The following is a 26656-nucleotide window of genomic DNA, read 5'->3' on the forward strand; positions in this document are numbered from 1 at the left end:
GGGGGGGTGACTCGCAATGGAACTGTCCTGCTCGGGGCAGGACTGTCCGGTCGCGGTAGTGGGGTGTGGTCTGGGCGTGCTCCAGCCCCGCGCGTAATGCGGGGGAAGGCGTGCAAGCGCGGAAGAAAGCAGGCTCTTGCCCACCCGGGGCACCGCGAGGAGCAGGCGGGGCTGGGTGTGTACGCGGCTGCCCCGCCAGTGGGTAACGCGCAGCACCGCGGCTCCGGCCGGGCTCCATGACCCCGAGCTGCGGCCCTTCCCGGGGGCGGGGACAGAGCCGGGGCCGCACCTCCCAGCGCCAGGCAGAGGCAGCGCGGCCCCCGCTTCGTAACTCGGGAGCTGCCTGCTGCAGAAGTAGCGTCTGAGGCGGTTAGAGAGAAGTGGTGGTAATAAAGGTAAACTATTTTCATGCTCTGATGACGCTCGTTACTATTTGATCAGTGTAAAACTCTTCCCCCCCTTCCCTCACTGCCCGATTCTTCCTTTTTTTAACGCACCTTGGAGACAAGGACCCGCTTTGCGGGGGAAGGAGCAGCGCTGCGGCGGTCCCACGGCTCCTGCACCTTCAAGGGTCGGAGCTATTATTTTATTTGTTTATTGGCTTTCAGTAATTCCACACAGCGATCAGTCCCCGCCCTCTGTGCACTGAGATGCCCTGAAGTTTTTTTTCCAGCTGACTGTGCTTATGCCCGAGCTGTAGTCTCCCTGACCTTTTTTAGTTTCTTGATGTCGGAACAGAAAGACATTTCTGTTTCAGGAGACAGAGGGACCCCAGGCAACACGTGCAGGTTAAAACAGTTACGCTGAATGAAGTCTGGGGCAGTCCCTGCCTTCAGAGAGAAGCTGGAAAAGCAAATTGATCGTGTACCTCTTGGAATTGTTTCTTGAAGTTTTGCAAGGATCTAGTTAGAGGTGAAGAACCAGGAAATTCCAAATGATTGGCCTAGTCCTAAAAATAATGCTTATACTTAGCATTTCTATATTAATATTTTCAAAGCAACCTGCACACATTAACAGAAATTAATTCTTCCAGTCCCTGTTCTGTAGTACATGGGTAGGTATCAAGTATACCTTTTTACAGATAGGAAAACTGAGACCAAACAGTGATGCAATTTGCCTAATACCATAAAACAAGATGACAGCATGCATAATTTTCTCTGACTCCTAACTCTACTGATTCCTCCAGATTATGCTGTCTTCAAACACTTGCCCTTAGATATTGGAGGACACCTTAGCCTCGCTGAAGCAAACAGAATTTATGCCATCTGTATCAATGGTGTCAGAATTTCACTCATTAGATTTCTAGTGGGACTACTCAGGATAGTAAGCATAATACATGTTATACCTAAAAATAAATGTTTGCAGCATTGGATAAAATTGTTAATGATTCCAGCTCACTCCTGCTCACCTTACATATGCATACTCAATAAAACCCCAATTTATTTATTTGAGAGCCCGAGCCTTTAAAATCCTTATTCAGTTTTGAAAACCAAAGCATTCTATTAACACAGTAATACCTTTTATTCTTTTGTAGGATGATGTGATATGCTACTATAGAGTATTACTGGTATTTTTGCCAGTATTATGATTCATCATTTACATAAATGTTCAGTGCAGATACAATATTTTTAGAATAGCTGCCAAGATGGAATACATGGGTGTAATTTTTATATTGACAGCCTTTGGCAGAAGTAAATTTAGTCATGCAGTAGCTTGTTACAACAATAGCGAACTTTTGATAAGCCATGGGATATTTAAATATATGTATATACGTTTAAATAAATAAGGTATTTGTCTTTAATAGAGGCTAATAGTACTACAAATTCAGTACTATAATGATTTTTTTTTACATATAAAAAACTAAGCGCTTATTTATTACACTCTTGTAACTCAAAAAAAATTAACTATATTCAGTAACATTTTGCATATAAGAAATTATTCTCAGGTTAATACCATTGATGGGAATACATTAATATTGGTAGCCTCTGCCAATATAAATCATTTTTATTGAAAGTATGATCGGTTGAAAATGAAGTTTTGAAACATAACACCACACTAGCAAGGCGGACATTATAATTGTATTACTGTAAATATACTGCGGAACATTATTAATAATCTTACTGGAAAACACTAGAAAGAAGTCTCTTTGCGGTTTAATTGCCATAAAGTCTAATGCTATGGATGCATTTCCATTTATAATTTACCATTTTTTCTTAACTGTTGCAATTAATTGATGATAAACACTTCAAGGTTTAAATGCTGGAGAACTATTTCAAGATTTTGATTGAAAGCTCTTTCACTGAATATTAATTAAAAAGAAAAACAAATGGCTAGAATAGAGTGAAACTATAAATTCTACAGAGGCCTCCAGATTTCAGGTGTGACCTTAGCTGCTTACTCTGGTTCTTGGAATGGTTTCTTGAGGAAGACCACACTAAGGATGATAGTCAAGCAATCAGATAATGGGTGTTTAGCTGCAAGCAGTATAAGCACCAATTTGGCATTCAAGTGGGTGCACAAAATGACCAAGATCCATACTGATCTGTTATTTTTTTTGGAAACCGAAGTCAGCTCCAACATAATTCGGTGCAGTTTGATAAATGTTTTGGAATCTGGCCTGCTATTGTATAACCTTCTGAAAAACCTCCAGTTATGTCAATAGCCAGAAGCCATGTGCTAGCTAATTATGGCAGGCCAGATTCAGCTGTGGTGTAAATAGGTCCACTACCACTTGCAGCAATGGAGTTGCATCCATTTTACAGAAGTAAACAGTAGGTAAGCACATGGTAGTACACCATAATAATAAACTAGCAAACTAACTGATAAACTAAATCAGTGGTGCTCAAACTTTTGGTCTTGCGGGTCAGGTGTGTAGCAGAGGGCTGGTCCACAGGCTGGTTCTTATAGGCCGGGTCAGTCTGCAGGCCAGATCCAGGAGGGAGTCAGCACACAGTGTCAGTCCCTGGGTGTAATCTGGTGAGCCAAGCCAACCTTCTGTACCAGATCCAGCCACAGAGCAGCTACACTTGCCACCTTGGCCCTGTATGCTGGATTAGGCTGCAGCCTAACTTCACATGCCAGCACAATCTAGCACACAGGGCTGTATCATCCAGCCCATGGGACTCCTCCCCACAGGTCCAGAAATTTGGTAGTGGGGGAGCAGCAACAGCGTTCATTGTCACAGCTCTAGTAGCTGCATTTCCCAGCTGCCAAAATGTTCAGACCCTGAATTTTTGGACCTCTGGGAAGCCCTGTGGCCTGGTTCCATGAGTCAAATTCGTCCTGCTGCCTGGAGGTTTAGTAGCACTGAACTAAATTAACAAAGCAGCCCCACATATGGTAAAATGCAGCAGTAGTAGCTCTAACACTATGGTCTAACTAGTCAAGACAGATACGAATTTTAACACAATGGTCGCTGAGTATAACTTAGTCAGGATACAGGCAAAAGAGAGCAAGTATTGCACAAAATAATTTTTTTGTAAGGTGCTCAAAATGAGTATCATTTATACAAGGTAGTTGTTTCATCCAGGCTGGTGTAAAATAAAGGAGACCATCATCTGTAAGCTAAATGGCAGTCTATATCATCATCTCCAAAATGTTTATCAAACTGCAGTGAATTATGTTGGAGCTGACTTTGGTTTCCAAAAAAATAACAGATCAATATGGATCTTAGTCATTTTGTGCACCCACTTGAATGCCAAATTAGCGCTTATACTGCTTGTGGCTAAACACCCATTATCTGATTGCTTGATACCGATTATCCATCTCCACATCCTAACTTGCACATCTGCTTATAGCATCACCTCAGGAAACCAGAAGAGCACCAGGCAAAATTTGCAAAGAAATATAAAGAGCTGCACTGAAAAGTCTACTTCAGTTTGGAAGTTTAGAAAACAATGCACTTATAGCCCTGGACTATTACAGGCAACACTAGGCACATCTACATGTTCATTAATGCGTTGTAGTTACTGTGCATTAAACCAATGTGCAGTAACTCATGCTACTGCACAGTAGCACCAGCAAACAGGTTTTTAGGTTTTTTAGCCTAATACTACTGCGCAATAGAGTACTAACACGGTTTCTGCCTGACATGCTGTTGCACAATGTTATTAGGCTACTCTGCAGTTAGTGTCTCATGTAGACGCATTCACTAACACCATTCAGTTGATTATCAAACTGCAGAATTAGAAGACATTTATTTACAGATTTACATAGAGGGAGCTGAGTCAGACAGCTTAATTTGCAACAATCAAGCAAGTAGGAAGTCGGACTGATACAAACGTAGTATAAATGTTGTCATAGTAACTTCTTTGAAAGAATTTTAATCTGTTTTAATCAGTAACTTGTTATTAAAGGTACCTAAAAATACCAATAATAGCAAGTTTTAAATAAAGGAAAAATTAGCTCTGTAAGGATCAAATTTTTACAGCTGGCCTGTAAGCAGTTTACCTACCCTCTTGGCTTCTGCAGGCAGGCTTTTCCAGTCCTCTCAAATAACAGTCTTTAGGCAACAAATAAACAAAACCAAACCCTTCTGCTCTGTCCCAGACACTCAAAGAGGAGCCCTTGGCTCTGGTCCCCTTCTTGTAACAAGCAGTGGGCGCATCTACATGTTCATTAATGCGCTTTTGCTACTGCACATTAAATTTAGTACCTCTAATGCAAGGTACAGTAGTGAAGGCACATGCTTTTTTAGTGATGCTTAATGCTCAGTAGCCTATTTTTACTGTACATTGGCGTATTAGCATGGTTTTTGATGTGAGACTTCAGTGTGCAGTAAAATAGGCTACTGCGCACTAAAAAGCATGTTTAAACACGGCCAGTTACATTCACAGCTAGATTCCTGCTTTCCTGCTTGCTGTTCTGGGTGTTTTTAAAAACTCCTAGCAGGACACAATCTGCCTATACAAATGCTTTGCAGCTGGACTCTGGAGAATCTCTCACGATCTTGTCTGTGTGAATGAGCCATAGTTGTTGTGTCTTCTAACCATGTTCTGTAGTCCTAATACAAATACCTAGAAAACTTTTCAGTTCAAAATGGAGTTACCTACTAAGTTTTGTGGTTGTTAGCTCAGGGTCGGTTGGGCTGCTCTTTGGAACTTCAGCAGCAGAGCCTGCTAATTAGGTACCAAAGAGCCAACTTTGCATCCCAAAGTAGAATGTAAAATTAGGCACCTTCATAAACAAAACTGGGAGGGAGGGGGAAGAGCTAGGTGCCTCTGAACGACTATCACAAAAATCTGTGTAGTGAGCAGGAAGCTGCCAATAGGAAATGCTAAGTACAGAGTTGTGTTTGAACCCCCAACCTTCACCACTCTTTAGGCACCAGAGTCCAGGCTGCAAGGAAGGCACCTCCATCAACTCAGGATCTAGAGTCCAGAGACTGAGAAGGAGCATTCTCCTTGGATTGTTTATATATTTTACATTTAACAGGTATTGGATAAAGAAAATAAATAATCCTGAGAACAGGAAGTCAAACCCAAAATGCTGCCTCCAGCTAATTACCTTAACTCCTAGTATAGGTAGACAGTCATACCCCTTATTCTTCTAGCCCCTACCCTGCAATTCCCCCTGTGATTTTTCCCCTGCATGCATTGCTTATGGGTTCAAATGTGGCTTAGAAAGGAGTTGAGCACTTAGCTGTTCAATCTGGGACAGTTATAGACAGAAAAGAGAACCATAGAGAACTTCCAGATCAAACAAAGAGGTGTCTGGTGAAGTTAGGCAATTACTGACTGTTTTTTTGGGTCAAGATTTTAGACTTTGGTGCCTAAAGTTAGCCCTCACTCTTATTTTAAGCTCTTAAAACTTTTTTTGGATTTGATCCTATATCTTTTCTGCCTTCTTTACTAATCTTCCCAGGTAGACTCAGAGTTGGAAGGCTGCTGCTATTAAGACTGTCAAACCCTTCTTTTTTCATCAGCAAAACTTATTTTTATGTAGTTTCCCCATGAGGATTTGCTGGTGTGCAGCTGGTTCAGTGTCTTGCAGAAAATCAGCTGAGTTAGTGCTATTGTGTCATAAAATCTATTCACATAATCTAAAAAATCCAGCTGAGCCTAATTTATTTTCTTTGCTGTATTTGCTAAGTCATTGCGGTACAACCATGATCACTAGCATTGCTGATATCTGCTAATTTAAACAAACCAACTTTTAAATGACATAGCTAGTCTCTTTAACCTTGTATTCTTTTCATTGTTCCTCTTATGTGCCCACCTCCATTGTTTGTTTTACCCTCTTGTTGTGTTTGGTCTTTGTAAACTCTTCAGTGCTGTCTGTCTGTTCTCCTATCCTATGTTTGTCTGGTGCCTTATGAGATCCTGATTGGAGCCTCTTTCCATTACTATAATACAAATACTAAATAGTATTCATTGGCCTGTGAGACCTATGGGGCTTTTTCATCAAATGATTTAGAAACCTGATACACTTCCCCAAAGCTTGTGCAGTTTTTTAAAAGAAGATTTCAACACTTCTCACTTTGTATTGCATCAATGGTTTTCAAGCTGTGCTCCATGAAACCCTGGCATTGCACACCAGGGCTCCACAAAGAGGCTGGGAGCAATGGCAGAGCAGACCAGGAGGTAGTGTGCTGCCATTGCTGAACCAGACTGCCTGGCTCTGTCTCAGCTCACATGGCCTGCATAGCCAGGAGTAGGGGTTATATGGCTGAAGAAATGATATGATAAGATGTCATACCTAAGTGCTTGTTTGAAAAGTACTGTGCTTGAATTCACTAGACATACTAGTGATAAAATCTCATGCATGGCTATGGCTTTTCAACATTAGATTATTTCCAAAAAGAAATAGTCAGAACAAACAAAAACTATCTGTTCAGTGCCATTAGTTAGAGGTGAGAAAATACTTCACAGTGAATAATTAATGTTTCTGCTGCAAATGAGTGGCTTATGATTCTCAACAAATTAGTAATTATTTTTACCAACTAATTTCTACTAATAATTCTTGTTCTGTTGATTGTTGCAAGAAGCTGTTTCTATCTATTTTATATATATGGGCTATGCTGATTACTTTTAACTGGAAACTGAAGGCACATAATATTATTGCTATTTCCTGATTGGATTATAGTAACATTTTAAGTCAGGTTTCTCTTGTAGTCACTCATCTAATTGAATTCAAAATTTGCCTTTGGTTAATACTTTTTAATACAGTAGTAGTTAAATTTGCAGGTTTTAGAAATCCCGGTAGAAAAATCTGCTAGTAGTGATCTTACCAGTAGACTTTCTAACAAATATTTGTAAAGAAAACACAGAAAGAGTGAACATAGTCAAAGAGCATTCAACTTTTTATTTCAATATATATTTATGTAATTTTTTAGGAATTTACCTAGCACTGGTACTGATGATGAACCATGTATAGCTTTCCTTTGAAAACACAGAAACAGACATTCTTATGCTTTATTATCTGTAGATATTGGCCAGATCTTTAGTTACAGTAAGGCTGCTTTGGACCATAGCACCAGTACAGTTTGGCCATAGAACCAACCTAGTCAGTTCTAGCAGGAGGATCATCCTAATGCTAGGAGGCTCAACTGCAATTATATAAATCAGTGAAAGAGCCCCTGCACTAGCTCCATTTCTTGCCACTAGGATAGGACACTTGTAATAAAAAACAAGACATGGCCAGATTATACTTCCATTGCACTGAGTGCTAGACAATTTCAGCTTTAGGGTCCACAAGCAGTTTGTGTAAGCTACAGCAGCCTAAGGAAGCCATGTGCTGTTTTACCTTATGACTACATTTCTTCATCTGTCATCAGTGCAAAGTATAGACACATTTATATAGGCTTCCCAAATAAGAGAGAAATGTCATGTGATATTAATTAGTTTAGATGCATAAAAAAGCTTTATGCAATTTAGGTGTAGTTTTTCTTTTCTGACAAAACATGGATGTAGACATTTTAAAGGGGTATTATCAGGCTGGTTAGACTCCAAAATTTACCTTTCCAATAGGAAAAGAAAATTCTATACAGCATCACTGGAGGATAATAAATAGACAGATAAGATTAGGTTTTAAATAAAGGTTAATAGTGTCCCTTTAACTTCTGGATATATTTTCTACTCATTGGATGATATTCACCTCTGTACAGCTGGCCAGGATGAGGTCTCTGCATCACCATCTGCATATTAATAGGTTTCATCCCATGTGAGCATGTAATACTGTACTCTGTACTGTGGCCTTCTTTACCTAGATTCTTATCAGACAACCATTACTATGACTTCTGATGTTCCAATTAGTCTATAATGTAAGTAAATTATAATATAGTTTAATATGTATTCATAATGGCAATTCATGGCTGAAAAGGAATTGCTATCATCAGGTTTGGAAAAAAATTATTGAACCCGGAGACAAGAAGGTTTCGGAAGTTGGGCCCAAAAGTTGTGTTAAAGGCAGGTTTAGACTTGCAGACCAAGACAGAAAGGGTATGTGAGACAGAACTGAAAATAGCTAGGGTTCAAATCCTGTTCTCAAGCCCAGGAGCCTCTCCCCACACACACATACACATGGATTACTGGGAGATAATGAGAAAAACTCTGAAGCCTAAAGCAGGTGGATATTGGCGAAAACTGTACTCAGCAGCAGGAAAATGAAGCAGAGCTCCACACCTGTCTTAGTTATGAAAGAAGATTAAAGATACTGCGATAAGTTTATGAATGGATTACAGAAAAGGGAGTTGTGGCTGTCCAGCACGAGGATGTGATGTGTGGAGTTAGGCCTGCCATCCCCAGGTTGCAGAGCGGAATGGGGCCTAGAAGGAATTTTTCCTCCAACTACTGCTACAGTTGCCAGGGTTTTATTTTTTTTTGTTTTTTTTCCTTCCTCAGAAGGATTTTGACTGGGGTGAGCCAGTGCTCCAGCTGGGGCTAAAACCTGGAGGTTCCTTGATAAGGTCTTGCCCCTCTGCTCAAGGTCAGACTGAACACCGCATTTGGGAAAGGAAATTTTATGGACTGTGCAGGGTTTTGCCTTCCTCTGTAGTCAGGGGGACAACCCTCTTCCTTGGATATCTTCAATGGGTTTTAACAACCCTTGCAGCAGCATGACACTGACCATTGTTTCCTGTGATAAGCTACAGTGTTATACCTGGTAGTTATGTGACAAAGCTGATTGTGTAATTTTATTAATAGGTTAGTCAAGGATTTGCATGGAATGGTTTGGATAAGGAAAATCCTGCCTCAAGCAGGGCTAGACTAGATGCCCTCCACGTGTATCTTCCACCCTTACTTTTCTACGATTCTCTGATTGTAATTACATATGTAACCTATATCTCTCAAAGACAGTTGGGCCTTTACATTATTTCATTTACTCTTATAAACAAGAAAATATCTACTGAAATACATAGAGCTACACTAGCACAGGATCAGAATCAAGCCCAATTATCTTCAGCAAGTTGAACAGACTGCACAGTCTACCCAGGGAAGGGGCTAAGTATGATATTACTAGTTTTATACTCATGGGGAGAGTGGGTTGCGATACAGATCTCCAATATAAGTTTAACCGTGCCTCTAAGTGCTAACTCCTAATTCAAATCCTGTTAGCTGACTCAAGATTTTTTTTTTTTTAAAACAACTTTTCCTAAGCTGCACTAACCATTAGGTGGAGGTTGGAAATAGCAAGAGAGAATGGGATTTATGCACATGCATCCAGAGAAGAATATATTCCTTTGTGATTGATTTCCATGGGTCCCTACATACAAATGAAGAGATATGTGATATAACAATTCACTGTTCTGACACACATTGCAATCATGATGCACAGTTTTTAATGCATCATGTTACATTAAGCTTAGGCCATGGTCTAACACCATGTAACATAAATTTCTGTGAAGGGAGTAACATAACATGATACTGTCTTTTAAAAGACACACACAATTTTTTTAGATCACTTACTTTTTATCCATGAATGCTCAATCCAAAAATCAAGGTGGCAGACAAAGTGGAGTGAATGAGTATCCACAAACTGGCATATTTATCTTGTGTAGTTTTGCACATTGCTACCTGTAGTCAATGACTCCAGTCAATTTTTATGTTGTAATGCATGAGCAAAGTTGATGGACATATTTTTTTGTCACCCCCAGTTAGATTTTATTTGGGGTCAATCAAGAGAGACCTAACAGCGATTAAGATTGTAAAATACAGTGAAAACCCCAGAAGTGTTTATTTCACAATACAGAGATGAATGTTGAATATGAAACTGCAACAGACATTATTTATAACTGCTTTATTTTTATCCTAGCAATGACATTCTCTCACCTTTTAATTAAATGCCTGTGTGTAGAATATTTTAAATAGAATATTCGTACAAATGATCACAAGAATTTTATTTACCATATGAAAGAAAAAAAAAGAACTACTCATTTCAGAATAATTCAGCATAATAAAATACCCACAAAGGAAGAAATTGAACTTTGAAATCCAAGGAATTCACAGACTAAAGGTGAATTGAAAGAAAAAACCTTGAAAAAGATAAAATTAGAATATTTCAACCTTCAGCGTTTTTATTGCTTAATTCTACACGTTGGAAAAAATCTGAGATGGCTGTAAGCAAGCTTTAGGGCAGCATATACATTGTCCAATCTGTTATTTAAATGGAAGTATGCATCATTATCTTTATTTCTGGTTAATTATTTCTGTGGCAGGCTCTGCGCGTTGATGGCATGATACTAAACAAAACAACATGAAACACATGGACATTAGCTGACATCTGCGTGGGTTTGACTGATCACATGCTTGAGTGCAAAGTTTAAATATGAGCAAAGGGATTCCTCCTTTTTTGGCCACATATGAAAAGTGTGCACGTCCTAACGGAAAAAGAACACTTGAATGGATAGCTTCTAGTGAAGAAACAGTCTCTGTCAGTGCTTAGCAGACAGGAACTGTTGGTTTCACAACACACAGGGATGGAGAACTGTCACTGTTGAGGCTCATCATGCTAACACTTCTCATGCTGGTGCATGTGATGTTCTGAAAGCTTCTAACATAGTGGTTCTCAAGCTTTTTTAACTCAAGGTATCCCTTGCTAAACTCAAGGAATCCTTCAGAAAATGCCACCTCTTAACTTTCACTTGTTTTTTGATGATGGAAAAATAATGGAGCAATTCTTCTGTTGAAAAGAACTCAGAAATATTACAACTGGCTGGAATGTTTTTGACATTCCAGATTCCTATTTGAAATCTCTTGGTTTATCCTGTGAGTCATGTCCTGGTTGGTGTATGACCCTGTGATGAACTTAGAAGTATTTCAAAGGGCCCTTGTTGGGAGTCACTATGTTAACTCATGATGAGTCAGGAAATAAAGTAAAAGTAGTAGTAGTATATTGTAGCACCAATTTGGGTCGGTATTTTAAAGAGTTAAGAGGATAATAAACTTCAATTTTTTTTAATGAGATTACAATTTTTTTCACAAAGATAACTGTATCAGTATGATATATATATGTATATAAATTTATGTAGGCTGTTGACTTTATATGACTGTACATTATGATAAAAAAAATTAGCACTGTCCAAAAATCAATGTAGCACAAATTAAATAGTTTGAATTCTGACTAACTGATAGATTGCAAAACATGAAAGGTAATTGTAAATGGGGAACCACCATCCAGTGGGGGTTTCTAATAACATGCTGCAGGAATCTGTTCTTGACTCATGATATTTGATATATTTATTAATGATCTGAAAGTAAATATAAAATCATTGTAAAGTTTGCAGGTGACACAAAAATTGGCAGTGTGGTGAATAATGGTAAGACCAGTTCTATAGAGCATTCTGGATTGCTTGGTAAGATGGACTAGTTTGAACTACATATGTTTTAATGCAGCCAATGGCAAGGTCATACATCTAGGGACAAAGAATATTGGTCACACTTACAGGATGAGGGACTGTATCTTGTAAAGCAGTGACTCTGAAGAGAATTTATGGTGGTAGTGAATAACCAATTGAACATGAGCTCCTACTGTAATGCCATGGCAAAGACAGCAAACTATTCATGTGGGTATAAACAGAAGAATATCAAGCAGGAGTAGGAAGGGGGTATTACCTATGTATACAGCATTAGTGAGGCTATTACTGGGTTCCTGTGTCCAGTTCTGGTGTCTGCACCTCAAATAGGATGTTGAAAATTTGAAAGGGTATATACAAGAGTGATTTGGGCTCTGGAAAGCATGTCTTAAAGCAGTAGAGCCAACCTTTAAGGTAGGCAGGCCACAAGTTGAGCCTCATGCCCGCCCTGAGTGCCACTCCAATCTCCTTCCCTTGTCCAGTCTGCTGCTCTGCCTTCTGCTCCGTGCCCTATCTGCTTCGGTGCTGTCTACCCTCTCCCTGAGCAGAGAAAGACATGAAGAGCTTAATCTGTTCAGTTATCTAAAAAAAAGAGGTTATTTGATGGCAGTCTGAGAGTCCCCAGATAGTGAGGAGATTTCTGAGAGTGAAGGGCTCTCACATCCAGGAGAAAAAAAATGGAAAAGCACAAGTTAGATTAGAAAAGATAAATGATTTTTTTTTAATAAAAGGGCAATTAACAATGGGAGCAGTTTAGCAAGGGTTGTGGGAAATTCTCTATTACTGAAGTCTTTAGATCAGGCTTGGATGTTTTTCTGAAGAATATGCTTTGGCTCAGCCACAAGATGGGGGTTTCATACATTAATTACTATAGTCTGCATTATGCATTCAAGATTTTGGACTAGGCCATTATAATAATCCCACTTGGCTTTAGACATATGAACATTGACTAAATGTTTTTAATCTGAATCATGTTTAGGGTTTAGGTACCTGACTCCAGGACACAGTTCAGGTTGGTGAATCTGGAGTGCTGGATTGTGCCACCTCCCTGCAGCTCTAAAAGCCCCAGAGAGGAGTGGAATTGAAAATACCATATACTGTTCTCGTCAGTGTTTCTCATTGGCTAACTCTGCCAGTTCCCCAGCCAAAGTGCTGACTTTAGGAGATCCCATTCCTAGACACCTGTCTTTCCTTGCGCAGTCTGTTGGGAGCCTAAGCACCCAGCTTGGATACTGAGAATTTCTGTAGGTGGCTAGGAGCCTAAAATGCTCAGTATTGTAGTGCTTATCTTCCTTTTGCAAATCTAGCTCTTGGTACTTATTAAGCAGGTATAAAACTTGTTATTAAATCAAATTATTGTTTTCATTATCTCATTAAGTAATGGACCACATTCTGTGACCTTTTCTTTTTTTAAATTATATGCAGAATGAGAAGGAAAACATCTAACTTTTGAGGTCAATGCAAGCTTTATTATAATAATAAATATGTCACAATGTCACATTCTGCATTCAGTATCTATTTTATTTTCATTCTTCATAATGAAGCAAATGCTGGTATTTATATTTTTCCAAATGCAAGTGCTTTCAGTTTCTGCTGTGGAGAAAAGCATTTGCTTTCATTAATTTTGGTGTTTGTTTGGCTAGTAGACAGAGACAATATTTTGTTCATTTGGATTACTATTGAGTTAAAACAGGAAAGTTTGTTTTCCTATTTCAAAATATGAATAAGAACGAAACTGGAGGAGATGAGATTGAGGACACCTTGAAGGACAAGGGGTTATATTTTCAAATGTAGTGTAGATGCTTAAAGAGGCAGACAGATGGCTAGTAGAATTGTAAAAAGCTCCTTAGGAAGTTAGGTGTACACACCCAGTAATTTCAATTCTTAATGATTTCAGTGGGAGTTAAGTACTCCCTGCACTTCTGAAAATCTGACTACAAATCTACCTGCATCTTCAGGTATCCAAATATCTCTGAAAAAATCTAGCTAATAGCAATCAGAAACGATCTATAAATTCAGTAACTGCGTGTAATAATGTTTTGATTAAAATCAGTTCATTTTAAATGTAAAACCTGTTTTGAAAATGAAAACAGATTTATATTTAATATAAGAATACTGTTTTATATACTTTAATTCCAGTTTCTATCCATGTGCAGTTTGACCTAGATCCCAAATAAAATTATTATGCAGTGAAAAAGGAATCAGTCATTTACTATTTTCTGACATCATAAAAATGTAAAATTTAAGAATCTAAATAAGTGCATGTTAATCTATATTTATAGCTCTAATAAATACAGCTAAAATATAGTGCATAATGCTGTCTAGCAAAAATAAATACCAAATGTAGTGAAAAGCCTACAGAATCAAAATAATAGAAAAGCAGGGCTGAAAGGAAGCTCTGGAGGTCATCTAGGCAAACCCTCTACTCAAGGCAGGATTATCTGTCTAAAACATCTTACACAAGTGTCTCCCCAGGGGCAGCTCCAGTGCACATGTACCTCCCTTCTGATGCTGCCACCTCTGTCCCCAGCTGATCTGAGCATGGGGGGAGCCCCACAGCCACTCCTGCCTTGCTCCAGCCATGGCCACAATTGTGCAGTGGGCCAGGTTTGGCAGGAGACAGTAGTGAGGGTGTGCCCTTTCGTCCTTTCAGTGCCTGTCCCCACCCCCTGCAGGTCTCTCCTGAATGTGGCTGCTGCTGCTGCCCCCAACCGATGCAGGCACAGGGGGCACATTTAAGAGCTGAGCATTTTTCGATGCTTGAGCCTCCTCCGTTTTCTTCCAGCATTCCTAATATTTTCCTTCTGTATGCCTATCTGATAAATTAGCGAAGAAAATTCTTTTCATGTTAGGCAAAGTTGAAGAAAGTCTCCAAATTTTCATAACCTCAAGCTTGAAAACGCACCTACATTCACATACATTCTTGCAGCTCATACACATACACTCCCATTTTTCAAGGAAGCCCCGCTTAAAATTTGCAGAAAATGCAGATGGTCAAAATGAAATACAGAACAGCTTGATGGAAAATAACATGTCCTTCTTCTTACTGGCACCTGACAATCAGGGACCAAATCATTTTTTGTCTTTGTTGTCTTGCTATGTTTTATCAAGACTGTGGGACTACAGTTTTGTACTGGTGAGCATGAATAATGAGATTTGTGTGCATAACTTTTTTTTTGTGCCACTCTGGAAATTATCTTATGATGCATTTCTGTGAGGCTGGAAAAATAACCCTTGTACATCTAAGGGTTCTAAAAGGCCTAAAGTAAACATGTAATGGAATAGAAACAATAATGTGACATCATTCCAGTAAATATAGCTTTGTGCTGTGCAGCTTGTTTTACAGTAATGGTGTTACTTAGGCATTTATTGGTCTCCTGAAGAGCTGGGGAAAATACAGGTGCACTTAGGGGAGCTGCTTTGTCAGAGTGGAGAAATGTACTCTAGATTACCACACCAGCACACAGCTAAATGTAACAGAGGTTTACTGTACTGTATATCCTCCTTACAAATTCCTACTTTGTGTTTAAAAAGGCATTTGTGTACATTTACCTGGAAATATTTCATTGAAACTGTTGGCAAAAGCCTAAAGTCCTTACTCAGTTTTTATTCAATCCTCACTCAGGCAGAACTCTCATAGAAGCTGCTGAGGACTCTTCTACTGGGCAGTTTTGTGGGACAGATTCTTGCCCATACCGTAGTTTCTTTGTGGTGACAGAATGGCAATATGCAGTTGTAAAGCTGCCCTAACATAGCCACTGAGGCTTCCCTCTCTGCCATACCATGGATAATTCTTGGTAACTTCTCTTAATCCCTGTTGGCAAAGAGGTCTTGCTCTTTTAACTTCTGGTATATTGCAGCGAGGATTAAGGCAAGAGAATCTGAAGAAGCCCAACTGTCTCACAAGCATCACAGAGCTCCAAGTTTGTGGATGTAGGGGCTAAGGGATCAAACTGGAGAGGGAGGAATTTGCTGTTCCATAGATGGAGGCTACTTTCTATAAGTGCAGACCAAGATCCAAATCCCTCATCCTTTTGACAGCTCTGAACCCTGTGTCTTAACAGTACAAGAGGATTTCTGTTAAGGAAAGTGTGGGAATGTTTTGTTGACCCTCCCTCAATCTCCCTTCACACAAGGACCCCACTACTTTCTACATGGTCATGCTACTCTGCTCAGGGGTAGATTTCTGTACCCCAGCACCAAAGACATCTGGAGGGACAGAACCAAGTGAATCAGTCTTAGTAAGGAACGTGGTATATCTACAATTCAATATATCTATTGGTTGTGTTCCACATAAGATAGTTTGGCTGTACATACAGGTTTGATCCAAACTGCATATAATGTTTTTCCACTCCTTTTGACATGAGAAATACAGCTCAGATTTATGATAATGAGATAGGCTATATAGATTATAGAATCATAGAAAATAGATGGAAGGGACTTTAAGAGATCATGTGGTCCATCTGCAACCCCAAACCCAGATCAGCTATACTTAAACCATTCCTGACCAGTGTTTGTCTGATTTGCTCTTTAAAACAAGACTGTGATGACTGACTCCGCATAATGGTTAACTATCCATACATACAGTTAAGAAATGTTGTCTTGATATACAACCTAGAATTTTTATTAGAAAGATTCTGTGCATTTGGGAAAAGTAAATTACGTACAGAAAGAGAAGTGAGTGCAGATAAAATCTTTCTACCCACAACCACATATTCTGCGTAGACCACAAGTGTTTCAGAAAGACTGTATTAGCAATATTTTACAAAGATTTTCTGAATATTTAACTTAACTATATTCTTTAACCTTTTACTGCAACACCAGGTGTCTTTTCTACCATGAATCCTACTATACTGGAATCATATCAACCTCTTAACATGGCTTTTTATTTATAATTGTTGCACATAAAGTTCACTATCCCAGGACTTTGAGTGGATGGAAACAAGGTCCCTTTGCAAAGCATTTGAAATAAAAGAAGATCCACAGGCAGAAGCACTCTAGAGCAGTGGTATTCAACCTTTTTCCCCAGCAGGCTGGGTAGGCAGTGCCCCTTCCATCCATGGGCAAGATCCCCCATAGTATTTCCAATCCAGCACCATAGGTTCATGAACCTATGAACCAGGACAGGTGCAGTGTGCATCATTTGGCTGTGTGGAAGGGGGTGAAGGGGCAGCCCAGCTGCAACCCGAGCCTGAAGGGGAAGGTGGCATAGCTTGGCCCTGAAGTGTGGGGAGGGGGAGGAGGCATGGCACACCCCCAAACCAGCCCCATGGGGGGAGGGGGCACGGCGTAGCCCCACAACTGAAAGGGCGTGTGGCCCAACCCCAACTCAGTCCTGCAGGATGAAGAGGCATGGCCCAGCTCTGTGGAGGAAGGAGCATGGCCCACCCTCAAACTAGCCCTGCAGTGGGGAAGAGGGCATGGCCTGGCTACAAGTGGCAGTGTGGGGCTTGGGAATTTGGCAGGGGGAGGATACCCATATTAATGGCCACTGCTCCCCCACTGCCAAATCTCTCATCCCATGGAGAGCCCCCCAGGCCAAATGTGACTGCTCAGTGGGCTGCATTTGGCTTGTAGGCTGGAGATTGAGCACTCCTGCTTTAGAACAGTGGTCTCCAAACTTTTTTGATCGCGCACCCCATCAGTAAAAAATTTTTGAGCGTGCACCCCTAGTATATGTATATTTATATAAATATAAATAGAAGTTCTAATATTTTCTTCCCACACCCCAATGGATCGTCTTGCACACCCCCTGGGGTGCATGAACCCTACTTTGGAGACCACTGCTCTAGAAGACTGTCCATCTCCCCTGAAGGTATGTGATGGGGAAAGACTGTCTGTAATGTTCTAGAGCAGGGGTGGGAAATTATTTTGGGCAGAGGGCCGCTTCCTGAGTTTTGGCAAGCCATCAAGGGCTGCATGAGTGGCAGCCCAGGGCAGATTAATATTAATTTTCTACATTTTTTAGGGGCCCTGTGGGCCGGATAGAATGGCCTGGTGGGCCACATCTTGCCCACCCCTGTTCTCGAGTCAGTGACTTAGAGCAGCGGTTCTGAACCGGGGGTACATGTACTTCCTGGGGGTATGTGAGATATATTTCATACATTGTCTAACACAGGTAAAAGGGCCTAAAAAATTAATTTCCCATTGAAAGGGGGTATGTGAAGTGTCACTCTGAGACCAAGGGGTACATCAACTGAAAAAGGTTCAGAACCACTGACTTAGAGGATGGCTAGAGAGCAGGAATGGAGGTCCCTTCCTTATAATAAACCCTTTGGTTTTTCTGTTACTTTACTGAAGTAAAGTAATTACCATTTACTGAAGTGCCTGCAGTAAATGGTAATTTCTGGGCAAAGTGATAACCTGGCCATTCAGCAGAGTAGGGAATTAATAAACTTACACAAACATAGTGTGTATCTGGGAACACCACCACATTCTTGGGTTTTATCACACTCCCTTTGCATCCCTACATATTAACAGGCTTTAAAGACATGAGGTAAATTCTTTAGCTAGGTCTGCTCCTTTTCTGAGATCCCAAAGCAGCCAGATCTTCCTTGCTGAAGATTCCTTATGAAGGGGAAAAAATATTGCCTCGGCAGGGAAGGAAAGGTAACAGCAGTCAGGAACCTAGGGATGGATTCTCAGATGGTATAAACCACCATAGCTTTATTGGAATTATGACAGTTTAAACAAGCAGAGGACCTGCCCTCTGATCTCTATCCCTGTCCTGTAGAGTATTATACAAGTCCATTTTCAACACAGATATTGTAGGGGATGTACAATCTTTACCTCTATTTATAAAGTATAAAAAAGAGGCAATCTCTTCAAATTGTGGGAGTTTATCTTGAAGTTTATATGATATTCTTCCATAAATTGCTGTTGTAGCAAGAGATTGAAGCCATTTATCAGCAAATATTGGAGATGTTACAGTGATGCATTATGATACATTTAGCTACCAATATTTAGCTATCAATATGATACATTTATCACCAATATTACCAATGATTTAGCAGGAGAGGTTAGATGAAAATCTCTGATTTGTCATTAGGGAGACAGTGTGTGGAATACAGGACTCCAGTATCATTTATATGTCTTGTGTTACTGTGTTCCAAAAAGAGCATCACTATGCAGCATGGGCATTTTTAGAATGTGGTTTCTTTTTATGAATGTACAATTTTGTTTTTGTACAGAACTGCAAATGCAGTTTTGATGCATCAACATATGCATAAATAGATGATAAGTTCTAAAACCCCATAAGTTCTAATGCATATGATAGAATTGTTATGCAAATATCTCACTGGAACAAATGGGTTTTGTGCATAAAAGGCCTTATTCTTCACTGCCTCATCACTTTTGCAGTCATTTACGCCTGTGCAGAGGGAGTGACAAAGAGAAATAAACAACCATAGATACAAATGATGTCACAAACAAGCCAGTAGAGAATCAGCCCCCCCAGATCTATGATTGTGAACACAGTGTGCACTTAAATGCAGAAACAGGTGTGTGTACATACACATTTGATGTTGTACATGTGAAGGCTGCCTTTTGAAAAATCAGGTTCCATATGTCTGAAATTCACAGTTGAAGTGATATATTGATGTCAGTATTTAGCAGAGACATCAATAGAGCTGGATTGTTTTGGGTTGTCCTTCCAGCTCCCCCTCAAGGTTTTTTGTCACACTCCAGCTCACACTAGAACAGGAATCTTTGGGACAGCCAAGAGTCTAGGCTTCCACAATGGAGGAGTGGGCTGTAAGAGGAAGCTGGTTCCATGAGGAATTGGATAATAAAGACCTCTGTGCTCTAAAAACAAATCCACCAGCTTAGTGAGAACAGCAGCAGTAGTTGAGACCTCTAGGCAAGTTGCAAACAAAGTCTCTACATTGTAGAAGTACCCATTCTCAGTGCACAGAAAACACCAAAAGCTTTTCTGACAGTAAACACTGAAAAACCTATGGAACATGGTACATTTCTGTGATTCTAAAATGGCAATTCAGGAGCATACTGCTTGTAACTTCATTTTCATATTTTGGTGGGGTAGAGCACAAGCTTGTATGTTGGACTTCTTCAATCTGTAATCATAACAGCTCAGGAGTGTTATTACATCCCAGTTTATTGGTGAGCAATATACTCTGTACAACCTTCTGATATGGGGGCATTTTTGAGTGGCCTAAAATTATTTAAGGTGTAGCTGTGATGGTGCAGAAAATGTGCAAGAAGCTAGGGTTTGTGATGATGTCCTTTGATTGGACCAACTCTGTAGTTGGGAGAGATGTTAGACATGGTTCTGGGCACTGAGAAGGCACTTTGGGCCTGAAAGCTTATCTAACATTTCTGCCAACTTTACAGTTGGTCTGGTAAAAGATATCACCAAAAAAACCTTGCTTCTTGCATAAAATTATTTAGGATAGTCAAGTTCAGAGAAAACTGGAGGTAATCTCAGGGGGACCTAACTGAATAAGTAGAATGGGCAGCATGAAAGCAGGCTAAATTTAATATTGACGTGTATTGACATTGGAGGGAAAGAAACTGAACTACATGCAGCGGTTCTAAATCATTTATATCATCTCAACTAAATAACGTGAACATAAGTGTGAGTAACTCAGTAAAGACCTCTACTCAAAACATAGATGTGGTCAAAAAGGCAGCAAGATATTGGATGCATCAGGAATGTGCTAGATAATACAGAACATTACCATTATAGATATTAATCTCAAAAAGAAGTTTGTACACTTGAAAGAGGTTCAGAGAGGGGCAAAAAGAAAGATGTGAAAATTCTCAGGTGCAGACAGATTCAAAAGATTGACATTGTTCACCTTAAAAAAAATGATGAATAGGAAGAGAAGGGACATGATAAAAATATATAAAATAATGAAGGGTCCAGAAAATGTAGATCAGGATCTGCTTGTTCTCCTATGTTGTAACACAAGAGCTAGAGGTCATTAAACAAAATGGAAAGTAAATTTAGTACTCAATAACTGAGCAGTTTTCAAGTGGGACTGGCCACTGATCTGGACACTAAGAATCTCACATTATAAGAGTTCATGCTAAAAATCAGAGTTTTGGAAAGGTTGGGAAAGCTCATGCTTCAGCTGTTAAATTAACCTCTAACAATTAGGGGTTGGAACAAGACACGTGAGAGTAGTTTATTCCATATCTACATATTGAGCCCATCTCCCAAAGCATCTAATGATGGTCATTGTTAGGACTGAACCAACCATGGGTTTGATCCACTATGTAATCACTCATGCTCCTTATAGAACCTGTAAGGTCTTTGCATTGTTAATTAATTTATAGTCTTGACTTTGCTTACATAATCAATCTTTTTTATTATATTGTTTATTCCAATCTTTTTTACCAACATCGTAATCAAAGTATGTTTGATTTAATGACTTCAGTGTCTGTTTCCTAGTTTAAGTTAAAATATTAATGTACTAAAATACTGTTGAGAAACAGTAGTTCAGCACTGATTTAGGACACAGAGGATAAGCTGTTGTAGCTGAATATTATCAGTCTTGACTAAGAAGTGGTTTAATCATGATTTGTTAGAAGTACAAGTATTCAGTGCAACATCGACTCACCATACAGTATAAAGGGCCAATCCTTTAAACTTTGATTCATGCAAGTCATTTCTTTGTTGCAGTGTGACTACTCACACAAATAAAGGTTGCCAGATCAGACCATAAAGGTCATAAACTGGTACTAAAAGAGAAAAAGAGTTAAGTGAGATAGAAAAGTGATTTTTTTTCCCTTACAGTGAGTTAAAAATATGAAGAACCAAAAGCTAGGCAAGGTGGCTACGATAGCTGCCATTTAACACAACATAGACTAAGCGAATCTTTGGATACAGCTACCACAGCCTGCTCCAGTCCCCGTCTCTGGATGGACATCTGTTTGCTTTAAGTGGACCCAACCACTGGAACTTATGTGATCTGTGTTTGAGCAGTGAGTGGTTGCTGTTTCTAGTTCTGTGTCTCTCCAGCACACTTCCAGGTGTAATCTCATGCTGAGATTACATCTGGAAAAAAATTCATTCAGCGTCAAAACCAGCAAACTAATCTCTTTAAATCCCCCAAGGAGTGCCTCAGCCCTCATGAGACCCAGTTGCTCATATACATTCCCTTAGAGTTTCACATCACTTTCAGCGCTCTGAACTTCTTGATTAGGGACACAGTCATTCTTACAGATAACATGGCATGCAAGCAAGGCATCATAGATAGAATCATAGAAAATTAGGGTTGGAAGGGACCTCAGGCAGTCATCTAGTCCAACCCCCTGCTGGACTCTCTCCTATTTATCCACATCCTTTCCGTAGTTTGGCGGGGGGAGAAAAACTGAACACAGTACTCCAGATGTGGACTCACCAGTGCTGAATACAGGAAAATAATCACTTCCCTTGACCTGCTGGCAACACCCCTATCAATGCATCACAGTATGCCGTTAGCCTTCTTGGCAACAAGGGTACACTGTTGGCTCATATTCAGCTTATTGTCCACCGTAACCCCCAGGTCCTTTTCTGCAGAGCTGGTGTCAGCCTGCAAGGGGAAACCCGTGGTTTTCCATGTTTTTCTCCTTTAGAGGAGAGAATATTTTTCTCTGTTAAAGAAGAAAATCTGTGTTTTTCCACAGTGAAGAGAGAACCCGGATCCCTGGTGATCTCTCTCTAACAGCTTCTCAGATATAGCCTTTCCACCCCATCTCAAGACCCAGCTACAAAATGGATGGTATAGTCTACAAAGGTTATACAAAACAACATGAAAGTCACACTCCAAAATGAAAGGTGTTGTATAAGGTAGAGCCCCGGAAATTAAGCTTCTAAATCAGGAACAAATAATTTGGGCTTATTATACAAATGCCTAGAAAAGACTAAGCTTATATAAATAATTCAAGACTGACTGAATTCTCTACTATAACAGTATGCCATAAAATAAACATTATCTTCCATTTTCAACCAGCATTGCCCCAAATGTTTTATGAAAAATCTATCTGAAGATAGATGCCAAACAACTTCAAAATATATTTGAGTTGTTTGACATTTTTATATGCAGTGCGCCTCCTATGATGCTTTTGGTGTTCCAAGATATTCTTTAAACGTATATGTGGCCAAATGTTCCCATTGAGGGCCGTTCATGTCTACCTATTATAATCTAACTCTTCCCATTGTGTGGGATAATCGTTAGGAGAAATTGTGGTGTCTGAGCTAAGCTAAATGCCTTTCGATACAGTATGAGATTAGGTATTTTTAAATGTGTTGTGTGAAATTTATAACTTTGCAATTTTAAGATTTTTCCCTTCCTTCAGTCTGGAATAGGATACACATTCAATTTTAGTAAAATAATCTTTTGGTCTACCTACAGGGACCATTTTTGATATAGAATTAAATTGTGGTGCAGACAGAATCTTTATTACATTTACATGACCCCATAAAGATAACTTTAATAGTTCCCAATAGAGCAAAACCCGCCTTAATTTTGTTAATTATTTTCTCCCAGTTATGCTTAGCCATGTCTTCTAATTCAGTATTGATCGTGATACTTAGATATGTCAAATTCTTAGCAATCCACTTCAATCACCATTGGGCAGAAAGGTTTGAGGGGGAGATCATAAGCAGAGACAATGCTTTGGGGTTGTGCTAATAATTTTAACTAAGAATTATTACAAATTCTTTCATATATATAAGATTGATCCCAATTCAGAAAAGCTGACAGAGGGAAGTGTTAATTACAGAATGTCTGCATACTCAGGAAAATTCAGCAGTAGCATTACATCTGCCCTCCCTTGGGATTTCTGCAGACGAGAGGAATAAACCGTCCCTGAAGTTCATAATTCTTGCCACTGAGCAATACTGGATGAGCTTTTACTACAGCTGCCTTGGCCACATCTTTACCTTGCCAAAACTAGCCACTCTGAACTGTGCAACTCTTTCTGTTATAGCAGAGGTTATGGCCACTGTACACATCAATAGTTGCATCCTTTGGTGACTCATCCAGCACTTGGCATCTCTGCTAAGGTTTATATTGGTATTATTCCTGAATGGAGATAACCTTTGGCATACCATGGGGATAAAAAGAACAGAACACAGTGTGCACATAAGGACTTCTGTTGTTATTTTGTATGAAATACCAGTTTTTCTAGCTTTGAATTTATTGGTGATGGAGACTCAGAAGCCAGAACAAAGAAGGAATAATAAGCGATAAACCCACCCCCATTTCTGTGTTTTGATTAGCTCAGATAAATTCTCTGTATTATCTAAGGATTAATTTAGTAGAAAAAATATTTTAACAACACAATTGTCAAACTAATTGTTTTGTTTTGTTTCTGGATTCCTAGGGAAAAGTTCTTCCAGCAGATGTGGTTGGTGGATCTCTGAAAATTAAGACAAATATGCACTCGAGGAACTCTGCACGTATATCAAAATCCACTGGTATCCAGATATAATTTTTTTTAAGTACAATTCCTCCTATACCGACCATTGCAGATCCTCAAAAGACTTGTCGTGCTACTCAGAGGAAGTGTTGTGTTGCCAACAGATCTGTCTCAGACATAAAAGAGGAAATTTTAAAATGGACGTTATATTATTCTAGTCCAGAAATGGGGAGATTACCATATGTAGAAGTATATCATTATATAAGAAGAAAAACTCTCTCTTTAGTTTTTCAACTGAATCAGAGTTATAAATGGAAAATCTAGTATTCAGGGACATCACATAGATTTGTGACACTCCTTACAGGACTTTAATTCTATTATCCAGTGAACAGTTCACTTCCGTGCACCTGTGTATTTTTCATCTATGTCAGATAAAATATGGACATTTTATTTTTGTAGTCTTGTCTTAACTGTGGTAAAATTCTCCATCCTTCTGTGGGATCAAATACATCAGCTTTGCTTATAATAAACTCTGTACTATGTTAATCTGTTTCACTTATTCTTGGTTTCATGCATAGCAAGAAAAAGTCACTTCACATGAATAAAGCCAGTGTTTGTGATTTATGTAAGTGAACTGTGGTGGTGGGGTCAAAGAAGCAAAACCCACTTGCGAACTTGAGGACAGAGCATGCATAGCCCCACATGCTGTGACTCCACTGTGTGGGTTGCCCATTATTAGAGCCAAGGAATCCTATATTTCTTCCTGGGTCTGACATTACTGCTGAACATGGGATTGATTCAGAAACCAATAAATTAGTGGGCCTTGAATCCACTGATTTCAGTAGGTTTTGTCTCAGGATGTATGTGAGGATAGTGCAAGCATCATAGTGCAAAAGCCCTTATTTACAGCTGACACTGGAAAACAGCTGAAAGAAGAAGGAAATATAAAAAGCCAGTGCAGGTGGGGCAGCTGGTAGAGCATGGAAGGAAAATATATGTGGACAGCTGTTCTCTCTAGTCAGGAGTGAGATAAGGAAGGACAAACCAGCATGTCACCACACCACAGGGGCTAAAAGGAGGTAAGTGAAATCACTTCCAAGAAGTAAACAGGGGGACACACTTTTGTATAGTGACATAAGGTTAAATATTGATCCTGAAATAATTGTATACAAATTTGGGTTGCCTGTATTTCTCCTAATGATAACAAAAAATCAAAAGGGAAGCCAAAAAGTCAAATTTCTTTAAAAGCATTTTTTTCTTTAAACAGGCATTTTGTATGTTGGAATCTGATTCATGATTCTTTCTGAATGTGTGTGGCTGACCATACCATATTGGCCATTCTTGGATAGATTTGGGGTTTTTGCTTGTAGTGGGTTATTTTTCCTACACCTTTGGATGATTATGTATGCCTTGAAAATTACTGAAATGTGAAATTAAAAATTTGTAAAACATCATGGAGATACCCATTTTGCCATGAAAACCAAATTCTGCAAAGTGCCACCCGTCTCCTGAGAACAGTTCTATGCCCTCAGATCTCAGTGAAGTCAGATTCAGGGAGGAGAGGGGTTATTTACAAGAGTAAATATTTTTGAGTGCTTACACAAGTAACATTTTTCATGCAATTGGAAGCCTGAAAGCGTTCTACAGCCATGACATAACATGTGCACGGCTGCGGAATGCTTTTGAAATGGCCAACTGCGTGACAAATTAACCCTGGTCAAATGAGGTAATAGGTTAAGGTGCTCTAAAGCAGAGCACCTTAGGGCATTTGTGTTCCCTCCAGGGTTAACTTTTCACAAGGGGCAGAGCTGTCAGCAGGGGAGGAGGGGGAAGGAGAGGGAGCAGCCAACAAGGAGCTGCAAGCTGCTTTGCCTGGCCTGAGTTGGAGGGTAGGGATGAGGTGGAATGGAGCCCGTCACCTCATGGGCCTCCCCTCAGCTCTCCTAGGGTACTGGGGGGAGCCGGGCCAGGCCTGTGAGGCAAGGGAACTCTGTACCACCACCACCCTCCAGTTCTAGCTAGGCAAAGCTCCAAGCTGGCTGCTCGCTCCCTTTCCTTTTCCTTCCCCCCACTGATAACCCCAGAGGTGGGGGGTGGGGGGGTGGGGCTGAGGATAGGGGCAATTCAGCAATCTCTTTGGAGGCTGATGAAGTGTTCCCACCTGCTGCCCCCCCGCCCCCCCGAGCTGGGTCCAGGGGCAGGGCTGTAACTCAGGGTGCACTATGTAAAGTGCCGTGAGTTAGAGTGGAACCTTAAACATCTGGCAGCCTTAGAGGCATGGGCATTATAAACTATAATTAGTGAGAAGGAGGAGTTAAAGGATGTTGGGAGACATTTGTTTGTATTTTAATTTAAATAATACTTTGACCTTGGTATTATCAAATAGAAACTTACAGCTGCTACTCATTTTCTTTTTTATTACAAAAGACATTGTTTGGAATGAAGAGGATGAAAGCACTGTTAGAAATTGTTTACAAATAGCAAAAACATCTTCTGTTT

The 26656-nt window shown here is 39.8% G+C and overlaps 1 long non-coding RNA gene across 1 annotated transcript; it reads left to right on the forward strand.

Annotated features, from left to right (window-relative positions):
* Positions 1 to 242: 242 nt before the first annotated feature.
* Positions 243 to 24703, forward strand: LOC109297732. Its single transcript, XR_002097399.1, has 2 exons — positions 243 to 395; positions 24122 to 24703. It is a non-coding gene; the product is annotated as an uncharacterized LOC109297732 (long non-coding RNA).
* Positions 24704 to 26656: the final 1953 nt, after the last annotated feature.

Source organism: Gavialis gangeticus, unplaced genomic scaffold (genome assembly GCF_001723915.1).
Source record: "Gavialis gangeticus isolate Ggan-Ray unplaced genomic scaffold, GavGan_comp1, whole genome shotgun sequence".
Lineage (NCBI taxonomy): Eukaryota > Metazoa > Chordata > Crocodylia > Gavialidae > Gavialis > Gavialis gangeticus.